The sequence below is a fragment of the Schistocerca piceifrons genome, chromosome 10 (genome assembly GCF_021461385.2).
Source record: "Schistocerca piceifrons isolate TAMUIC-IGC-003096 chromosome 10, iqSchPice1.1, whole genome shotgun sequence".
Lineage (NCBI taxonomy): Eukaryota > Metazoa > Arthropoda > Insecta > Orthoptera > Acrididae > Schistocerca > Schistocerca piceifrons.
Window position 1 is genome coordinate 99,512,363 of NC_060147.1, and position 9,575 is coordinate 99,521,937.

Sequence of the window (9,575 nt, forward strand, 5' to 3'; positions counted from 1 at the left end):
CTCCTGAGGGCGGGTGGCCTTCTTAAATCCCATCCCTCGTGAGGCGTTCTCTCCGCGGTCCGCGCCCGCGCGTCAGCGGTCGGTGAGACGCTGCCGTCGGAGTCTTTGGTGGCGTCGGTGTAATTGCCTCGTCCACCCTATTTACCCGTACGTTTCTTTTGCTGAGCGTCTTTTTAATTAGACTCAATGGTGGTTCCCATGCCCTGTTGAGGTTGTAACCGCAATCTCCGTTGATGAGTCCGTCCATAGCACAAATTTCGTTAGCCTCTATAACGACGTTGTCCCAGTATTTAGAGGTCTGTGCCAAGACCCTGGTATGTTGGTAGTCCATTTCATGATTTTCGAACAAATAGTGCTCTGCGACGGCAGACTTTTTGGGGTGCCCAAGCCGAGTGTGCCTCTGATGTTCTTGGCAATGATCATCGATGGTGCGCACTGTCTGTCCAATATAAGTCTTCCCACATTGACACGGAATCTGGTATATGCCAGCCTTCCGCAAACCGAGATCGTCTTTGACACTTCCCAATAATGTTCGCATTTTATTTGGTGGGCAAAAGACAGTTCCTATTCGTTTTCCTCAATATTCGTCCTACTTTCCCCCATAGTGCGCCAGTATACGGTGTACAGGCAGTGGCTATCTCTTTCTCCGTAACTTCTTCCGTCTCCACACACTTTACAGTAGAGGTGAGGTGGACAGCGCGTCTGATCTGCCATTTCGAGTACCCGTTTTTCCGGAATACAGTTTTGAGGCGTTCGAGCTCTTGGGGCAGACTCTCAGCGTCTGAGATAGTGCGCGCCCTGTGCATCAGTGTTTTTAGCACCCCATTCCTCTGCGCGGGGTGGTGGCAGCTATCCGCTGGCAAATACAGGTCGGTGTGCGTTTTCTTTCTGTACATCCCATGCCCCAGGCTGCCATGTGCTCTTCTTTTGACCAATACGTCCAAGAATGGTAATCTTCCTTCTGCTTTGGTCTCCATAGTGAATTTGATGTTCCCATGTATGGAGTTCGTGCGTGTAAGGAAGTCTAGGAGCTTATCCCTTCCGTAGGGCCAGATGACGAACGTGTCATCCACATAACGTAGAAAACAAGTAGGTTTCCATTTGGATGACGCCAAAGCTTTCTCCTCGAAGTACTCCATATAGAAATTCGCGACCACAGGCGAGAGTGGGCTGCCCATTGCGACTCCTTCTGTTTGTTCATAGCATTCTCCATTAAAGAGAAAATACGTGGGGGTCAGAACGTGCTTGAAAAGGTCGGTCGTCTTCTCATCAAATTTCTTTGCAATAACCTCAATTCACTCTCGAAGTGGCACCCTGATGAATAATGAAACAACCCTCATCACGATCGTATTTCTGTGGATTTCGTAAAACGTCTCGACAACTTCAATCTGAAAGACTCAGATACCCTGGTGAGTTTTGACGTTGTCAGAGTCGTATCTGCACGTATCAGGGGTCCCGTATCACTCCAACTGCACACGCCCCACACCATTACAGACCCTCCACCAGCTTGAACAGTCCCCTACTGACAAGCAGGGTCCATGGATTCATGAGGCTGTCTCCACACCCGTACACATCCATCCGCTCGATACAATTTGAGACTCGTGTGACCAGGCAACATGTTTCCAGTCTTCAACAATCCAGCATCGGTGTTGACCGGCCCAGGCGAGGCATAAAGCTTTCTGTCGTGTAGTCATCAAGGATACACGAGTGGGCCTTCGGTTCTGAAAGCCCATATCGATGATGTTTCGTTCAATGGTTCCCAAGCTGAAACTTGTTGATGGCCCAGCATGGAAATCTGCAGCATTTTTGCCGAAGGGTTGCACCTCTGTGCTATAGCACTTAGCGCCCCATCAGTCAAACAAATCAGTAACAGCTTGCACTGTACGTGCTTGAGCATTGTCCTGCAAAATGATGGTCAGGTCCTGCAGAATGTGTCATCACTTATGTCTGTATGCTGTTCATTTTTGGAACACAATCTACGACCACCTACTGCACTCCCCTAATTTAAGCCCTGGTGAGTTCAACTCGATTTCCAAACTGAAGAAAACACTTCACGGCATTCGCTTCAGAACTGCTACAAATTCGTCGGCCAACAGACCGCGCCTCTCGAACTGTCAACACAACTGGCACTGCTAAGAGTATCCTACGACTTCCACATCGCTGGGAGCGGGTTATACACAATACTGGTGACTACTTTGAAGGTCAGTAAAACTTTGGAACACTTATCTATTTTGTAAGAGCTGTAAAAAACCAGTTGCCACTATTAAAGTTCCAAACCCTTGTACGTGAGCGGCTCGAAGGCTTCTTAAGTAACATAACTCAGTATGTTGTTCTCGATGACAAGTGTTCATTAGAGACAACATTATAGTCAAGAGTGTCACAGTGAACCGTGATAGCACCGCTATTATTCTCTGTGTGCATAAATGATCTGGCGGACAGGGTGGTTGTTTGCTGATGATGCTGTGGTGTACGGTGAGGTGTCGAAGTTGAGTGACTGTAGGAGAATACATGATGACATAGACGAAATTTCTATCTCGCGTGATTAATGATGGCCAGCTCTAAATGTAGAAAAGTGTAAGTTAATGCGGATGAGTAGGAACAAAAATTCAATTCGTAATTGTTCGGATACAGTATTAGTAATGTGCTGCTTGACACAGTCACGTCGTTAAAATATCTGTTCAAATACCTGGTTGATATTTCCGTATTGTTGCTTATAATAGGATAGCAGTCTAAGGCTAAACTGTAAAGTAATAGTTCGATTATGATTTATGGAAATACCTGTAATTCCAGCAATTTGGCATAACGCTTATTAAATTTCGATTATTTGACTGTGTGTCCACCATTTTGATTATGTCACGGGTGAAAGCATAATGGTTGTATCGCCAGGTTGCATATTTCGCTTTACTTATGGAAACTGGCCTGATAATTACGAAGTGTAAGGTGCGTGTGAGTGAGATTACAGGCGGAGTGTAAAGGTCCCGATATTTCACTTCGCATAATTCTCGGTCGGGTTGCGATCAGATCCGCCTCGCTTATTGCTGCCCCCTGTAGAGTAGGTGTGTCCACCGTAGCGCATGTTTGCGCGATAAATCCTACGCCGTGCATGTTCGGCGCACTGCACAGCCTGCTGCATTAACATAACACTGTGTGCACGCGCACTGCCTGCTGACCTCACTCCACGACCTGCTCTGCGGGCAGCCTACGCACCGGGCGTTGCCAACATCGCGATACGGATCACCCGACAGTCAAGGCTCGAACAAAGACCCAGGGTCCGCGGCAAGAATCGCTAACTCACACTGCTATGATTGTGCTTGATTACCAACTAGTTGGTTCTAACCCCCGCTGATGAAAGAGATTTGCTCCGCTCTTTCATTTTCTGCATAAATACGTTGTTTTCCTTCTGGCGCTGAATTCATGAGTGCTATTAGTTCGTTTTGTCAGTGACTGTTTACTAGCAATCAAAATTTCGTTTATTCGTGGTATTTCTGATATATGAATTGTGGGAAAAAATACACATCCCAAGAAACATCCCGTAAATACCGTGTAACAACGCCTCCAGCCTTGATTTGGAAAGGAAGACAGTCCACAAATTACTTCGGGTTTTCCATCCCAGCTGGAGCCACTCATTGACGTTTACAACTCGTTGTTGTTGCTGTGGTCTTCAGTCCGTGTCTGATTTGATACAGCTTTCCACGCTACTCTATCCGAGTAACGACTGCAACCTACTTCCTTCTGAATATGTTTACTGTATCCATCTCTTGGTCTCCTTGTGCGATTTTTACCCCCAAACTACCCTCCAGTGCTAAATTGGAGATCCCTTGATGTCTTGAATGTGTCATATCAACCGATCCTTTCATTTAGTGAGGTTTTGCCACAAATTTCTTTTATCGCCAATTCTATTTAGTACCTCCTCGTTAGTTACTTAATCTACCCACTTAATCATTTGCAATCTTCTGTCAGCAGTCTTCTGTGGCACCACATTTCAAAAAGTTTCTACTCTCTTTTTCTGTCTAAACTTTTTATCATCACGTGCCACTTCCACTCCACACAAATACTACCAGAAAAGACTTCCTGACACTTGATCAATATTCGATGTTAACAAATTTCTCTTCTTCGGAAACGCCTTTCTTGCCGTTTCCAATGTGCATTTTATATCCTGTCTTCTTCAATCATCTTCAGTTATTTTTCTGCTCAAATAGAAAAACTCTACTACTTTATGTGCGTGTTTTCTTAATCTAATTCCCTCAGCATCATCTAATTTAATTCGACTGTATTCCATTATCTTGTTATGCTTTTCCTGATATTCACCTTATATCCTCCTTTCAAGATACTGTTCAACTGCACCTCCATGTCCTTTACTGCTCTGGTACTCTCATCGACAAACTTCAAAGTTTTTATTTCTAGACCTTAATTCGTTTAGTGCTTGGCAGAGTGAATAACGTCGGCGATAGGCTCCCGTCTCTGCCCTTTCTCAACGGTTGCTTCCATGCATGCTCGTCGACTGTTAACGCTGCCATCTGGTTTCTGTACAAGTTGTAAACTGCCTTTCGCTCCCAGCGTTTTATCCCTGCTCTTTTTAAAATTTGAAAAAGAATGCTCCAATCAACGTTGTCAAAAGGCTTTCTCTAAGTCTGCAAATGCTTTAAACATAGGTTTACTTTCTTTAACCTGTCTTCTAAGATAAGTCGTAGGGTCAGTATTGCCTCGTACGTGCCCATGTTTCTCTATAAGCCAAACTGATATTCTCAGGCGTCGGATTCCACCATTCTTCTGTAAATAATTTGTGTTACTTTTTTGCAATCATGACTTATTAAGTTGATAGTAATATTCACACCTGTCACCAGTTGTTTTCTATAAAACTGGAATTATTATATTCTTCTTAAAATCCAAGGGAATATCGCGTGTCTGATACATCTTGCTTACCATGTGGAAGAATTTTGTCATCTCTCGTTCTCCCAAGCTATTAGTAGTTACGACGGAATGTTGTCTACTCCCAGGGCCTTGTTTTGACTTTCGTATCTCAGTGCTCTGTCAAATTCTCGAATATCATATCTCCCATGTCATCTTCATTTTTGTCCTCTTCCATTTCTATTATATTATACTTAACATCCCCCTTGCGTGGACCCTCCATGTACTACTTTCACATTTCAGCCTTCCCTTCTGGTATTTCATCTGAGCTCTTGAGATCCATATAGCTGCTTCTCTTTTCACAAAAGTCTTCTTTAATTTTCCTATAGGCCTTACCCATCTTTCTCCTACTGATATACGCTTCTAAATCCTTACATTTTTCCTGTAGCAATTCCTGCTTAGCCATTTTGCACTACCTGTCAATCCCGTTTTTTAGACGTTTGTATTCAGTTTCACTTCCTTTCTTCATTGCATTTTTATTTTTTTCCTTTCATCAGTTAAATTCAATACCTCCTGTGTTATCCAAGAATTTCTAGTAGGGCTTGTCTTTTTACCGATTTGATCCTCTGCTGCCTTCAATATCTCTTCTCTGATAGCTGTCTGTTCGTCTTCTACTGTATTCTTTTTCCCTGTTCTTGCCAGTCGTTGTAACGTTGCCTCTGAAACTCTAATCAACTTCAGACTTTTAGAACTTATCCTTAATTTCCTACCTTTCTGCAGTTTCTTCAGTTTCAATCTACTGTTCATAACCAATAAATTGTCGTCAGAGTCCACGCGTGCCCCTGGAAATTTCGTACCGTTTAAAATCTGGTTACATCTCGTACAGGTGCTAATTTTCGGGGATGTTGATTGCTAGTTTCACCTGCCGTTACAGTTAGTTCCAGACATATTCTGTGTACGATATCAGAAAAAGTAATAATAAATAAACTAAAACTTACACCAATGCAATGCAGGCAACCAGCTGCTAACATAAGAATTTGCTTGTCTTCAGAAGTTGCCCGACAGAGTAGAAGAAGTGAGCCGTGAGGAAATTCCTTAGTTGGACTTCGAAATACGAGTGTTAGTGCTGCGATTTTTAAAATTTTTGCTGTACCTTGTTTGCCCTACCGCACAAGAGAAGGTCCTATACAAATGTAGATTAGATTTCTGCCCAGTATTAACTTGGCTAAAGGTGATCATTCTTCGGAATAAGCTCATGTTATTAACAACAAAGGACATTAAAGAAAATATATGTTGAGTGACCAGTGCTAGCAAATAAATGTTTTAGAAACGCCTGGCGTATTACGCGGTCCATTCAGCTTAATGTGACGAACTAATATGTCCGTCAAAGTGGAGTAACCACTCCCAGACGGCAGTTGGCAGCATTTAACATTTTAAATGTTCGGATAATTAGTTGCCGTCTCTTTATCTAAGAATAGATGATCAATGCAGCTAGCCGCTATCTCTGTGTAATGTCTTGTCCGTATAGACGTGTATCTGTTGCCTTTAAGATCCCTTCACCTTCACCCATAAGTCTATACAGTAAAGTAAGGCCCTCCCAGTTCTTGGCTGATCCGTGATAAGACAGGCGAAAAATTAGACTAATGGAGGATTACTAGTATTATCTCTACTTTCATTCGCTCTCCCTCTTTCTCTCCTTTATCTATGTATAGTTTTTAATATAAGATTTCATTACGTGTATAGTGGTAAAAAAAATCAGCCAAATAGAATCTTTGGTGGAGTCCTTCGTCTTGCCCGCATCTCGTGGTCGTGCGGTAGCGTTCTCGCTTCCCACGCCCGGGTCCCCGGGTTCGATTCCCGGCGGGGTCAGGGATTTTCTCTGCCTCGTGATGGCTGGGTGTTGTGTGCTGTCCTTAGGTTAGTTAGGTTTAAGTAGTTCTAAGTTCCAGGGGACTGATGACCATAGATGTTAAGTCCCATAGTGCTCAGAGCCACTTGAACCATTTGAACCTTCGTCTTGGTAATCAGCGGCTGGCTTGCTGTAAGAGATCTTTACATTTATTATTATTATTAAACACTGCAGTCAGTCGGGAGAATCAATCGTTTGGACAATTTGTTCCTTTTACGAAAGATTGCGAATTCCAGATGTGTACGAAGCCTTTTTGGACGAATTAACACAGACTCAATGATTGCAGGATCTCTTCGACACAGCTGAAACTTCCCCACTAATTACAGGGCCAACGTGATCAACAAATGATTCAGGAAAAACTCATTCGTCCATTCACTCCAGAACAAAAGAGTCACAAACCTTATTTATGGAGGAAATCGTGTATTAAATCCATCTCCATTACATGTCCACATCTCTGGTGATTCCACGCCTACATTATTTTCCTCTTACAATCTCTTTCTCTTCAAAACAAACCGCTAGCGGCACAAATGTTACTTGGCTCGCTTTTGCGAGAACAAAAGCAGAATATGTATCTCTCAGAAACACGTCGATCCCTCAACAGATACTCCAGAAGCTGAACCAGTTACCACTCTAACAACCATGAAGAATGCATATATGCACCTCCGTTATTTCAAAGAATAAATGCATTAGAAAATACTTTGGCGTCGACAAGCTGTCGGCGCATATATTACGAGAAAATCAGTTCAGATAACTTTTCCAAAGTGAATGAATGTGGATGGTTTGATTGAAAATGATTAATTGGTGCGTGGTAGAGGGTATTTGCTGTGGGGACATTACAAGCACTAGCAGTGGAGGGTATATAAAGCGTGTCGGGGGGAACTCGGGAAACAGTGCAGTAGTTGTCGCAATGCGGAAACGGAGCGATTTATCTGACGTCCAAAAATGGCATCATCAGTGGCTTTCGTGCCAAGTATGTAAGGATTTCCGATACGGTTACGTTTGTAAACTATCTATCCAAGGTGCGAGGGGGAGGGTGAGAAACTACAGTCCACGAAGCGCGAATACTCAGACTTTATTCTTGCAGTAATAAAGGACGAAAGCACTTAGTGACTTTACCCATAATTTCAAACATTTACGAAACATGCACTGACAACACCCACTACATTTACGTTGTCCATGCAGAAAATTGCCGAATCAGTCATTAGGTTTTAATTTATTACTTCTTTACTACTAATTGTGCCAACGGCCTTGCCACATTGGTAACACCGGTTCCCGTCAGACCACCGAAGTTAAGCGCTGTCGGGCTGGGCTAGAACTTGGATGGGTGACCATCCGGTCTGCCGAGCGCTGTTGGCACGTGGGATGCACTCAGCCCTTGTGAAGCGAACTGAGGAGCTACTTGATTGGGAAATAGCGGCTCCGGTCACGTAAACTGACATACGGCCGGGAGAGCGGTGTGCTGACACATGCCCCTCCATATCCGCATCCAGTAACGCCTGTGTCTGAGGATGACACGGCGGCCGGTCGTTAGCGTTGGGCCTCTATGGCCTGTTCGGGCGGAGTTTAGTTTACTACTAACTGTATTCGCTACACATTTTTCAGTCAATATTCATTCACACCATAGAATGAATCTGCATAATTATGTCATTCTGCGACACGTAGTTCAGGAGACATAGCGTTATAAACAATGAGACGCGCGAAAAAGTTCCACATCATGCATGACTTTTAGATTTATTACTTCTTTCGCAACACATTTCGGATGAAATATTCACATATAAAAACTAAACTAAACTCCGCCCGAACAGATCATGAAGGTCTTACCATTGCAGCAGGGCCGTTGGCAGTATTCACATATACCTCTGAATATATCTGCAAAATCATATCATTGTGGCTGCATGACGTCATAAACATTGAGCTGGGTAAAAACGAAACTGCAGAGCGAAATTCGCTGAAGATACAGGTAAAATATGTGGACAAATACGGTGAAATATATCAGACATACGTGAAATATGACATGTGCATACGCGGGTAAAGCCGGGTGTAAAGAACTTCTCCTAAATTCGTGCATCGATTTTAGCCAAACTTGACACATATATCACTCATTATCAGGAAAGAAATACTGTGGTGGTAAGAACCATCACCCTGCTGTGATGATAACGTGGAGAGGATGAGACGCACAGGCAGAGAGGGTGAAAGAGGAACTGCATTGAGAGATGGGAGCGGTGGAGATGGACAAAATGGTTCAAATAGCTATGAGCACTATGGGACTTAACATCTTGAGGTCATCATTCCCCTAGAACTTAGAACTACTTAAACCTAACTAACCTAAGGACATCACACACATCCATGGCCGAGGCAGGATTCGAACCTGCGACCGTAGCAGTCGTGCGGTTCCGGACTGAAGCGTCTAGAACCGCTCGGTCACACCGGCCGGCCGGAGATGGACAGAGAGATGGGGAGGAGAAAATGGATAAACAAGTGGAAGAGGAAATGGACAGAGGGAGTGCGAAGGAATAGATGAACAGAGTGGGGAGAAACAGATGGACAAACAGATGGAGAAATAGCAGCTGTATAGAGAGAGGAGCAACAGAAGATGGACAGAGAGTGGTGGTGGAGGAATTGGACAGAGAGAGGGAGGAGAAGGAGATGGACAGAGAGGACTACATGGACAGATAGAGGGCGAAGTGAAAAATGCCGGGTAGTCAGCTGGTATATATGTAATATTGTTGTGACATGATGACAACGGTGAAAGAAAAAAGAGGGATTGGGAGTACAAAAAAAACCATATCAAATAGCGTGTTATTTATTATCCGTTAGT

The 9,575-nt window shown here is 43.7% G+C and overlaps 1 pseudogene; it reads left to right on the forward strand.

The window, feature by feature from the left end:
- Nucleotides 1-7,995: 7,995 nt before the first annotated feature.
- LOC124719211 lies at nucleotides 7,996-8,113 on the forward strand (annotated as a pseudogene).
- Nucleotides 8,114-9,575: the final 1,462 nt, after the last annotated feature.